Source organism: Nematolebias whitei, chromosome 10 (genome assembly GCF_014905685.2).
Source record: "Nematolebias whitei isolate Nwh7 chromosome 10, NemWhi1, whole genome shotgun sequence".
NCBI classification, from domain to species: Eukaryota; Metazoa; Chordata; class Actinopteri; order Cyprinodontiformes; family Rivulidae; genus Nematolebias; species Nematolebias whitei.
Window position 1 is genome coordinate 775,371 of NC_056507.1, and position 1,406 is coordinate 776,776.

At 39.0% G+C, this 1,406-nt stretch overlaps 1 protein-coding gene across 1 annotated transcript in view; it reads left to right on the forward strand.

Annotated features, from left to right (window-relative positions):
- The window catches only part of bet1l (Bet1 golgi vesicular membrane trafficking protein-like), a 7,336-nt gene that overhangs the window by 1,244 nt on the left and 4,686 nt on the right, over nt 1-1,406 (forward strand). The gene's annotated exons all lie outside the window — the stretch shown is intronic.

Here is a 1,406-nt window from a genome sequence, read left to right on the forward strand (position 1 = left end):
TATGAATATATGTACAGTATATATGAATATATGTCAGTATATATGAATATATGCACAGTATATATGAATATATGTACAGTACATATAAATACATATAAAACATACAACCTGATGAACGCTTTGTACACAATTACAAAATGCAGTGTTGACTGATCATAACAAAGACTTAACTGATGCAACCAGGAGTTGCAGCATAACTATTTCTACATTTCAATCACACAAAGCACAACTACATTAAGTATTAACCTTTAATTTAACCACTAAGTGTCCTAATTATGACCAAAAATGGAGGATTTACCTTTGTACAGACGAACATGTGGTACTTCCTGTTTATCACTTTATTATTATGTATTTACTTTCCTAGTGCTGTTATATGTATATTGCCTTATATTTGTAGGTGTGTGTTATTTTGAGCATGTTTTGCACTGAAACAGGAGCGGCTCAGTCTCGTTGTACTTGTGTATGATGACAAAGGCATTCTGATTCTGGTCACTTGTTAGAAAGTCCACACTGTAGTCCATGTGTAGTTGTTTACTGAGCTAAGCTCTGTTTAGTTATAGCTTGCTTCTAAGTTTCATAATTCGTATGCTCTTAAATGCACCGTACGTGTTCCGACGCTTGTGAACGCACCGCTCTGTGTGTAAAAATGCCCATGCTGCGTGGATTAGACTTTTTCTACTGCTCGGTGTATTTCCAGAAGAAACAGCAAATAAATGAACCCTTAACTGGATATCTGTCTCCGTGTCCTTTAATGGGAGTAGTACCGCAGCTCTAAACCAGTTTATTTCCTGGAGAACACCAAACCTCTCCTTTCTATCATCACTGTTGTGTTCAGCTGCTCATGAGGTCGGCCGCAGGACTTTATCCACATTTTACATTTTTCCAGGCTCCGTTTAAGGTAAACTGTATGAGGGCCTTCTAAACACTCAGGGCAACGCAGTCTGAACTACATGTTCTCCACTGACCGCTTTTGTTTTAACCATGTTTCTGATGAATTTTCACAAAATGCCTCTGAGCACAAAGTGTCCGTTTCACTTGGGGACAAACCGAGGTCGCTGATTGGTCCGATGCTGACGAGCCTACTGGATGGATTGACAGGTGGCATCGATCTGACTTGTGCAAAAAGAATCGTAGATTTTACTAGCCCGTTTAAGATTGTCATCATTTATTCCACGTTTGTTCCAAACGTATTTAATATTTTGGTGAATCCAAGGTTTGAGAAGTGAGCTGCCTTACACAGTCCTAACGATGGTTTCTGACATTTTCAGGGGAGCTCAGTTCAAATTTAGGGATGCAAAACTAAATAAACCAAATAGTTTGGTAGGCTGCATATTCATCTGTAACAGAATTAATCTGTCATCCATCCACCAGTCCATCCATCAGTCCATCCATCCATCAGTCCATCC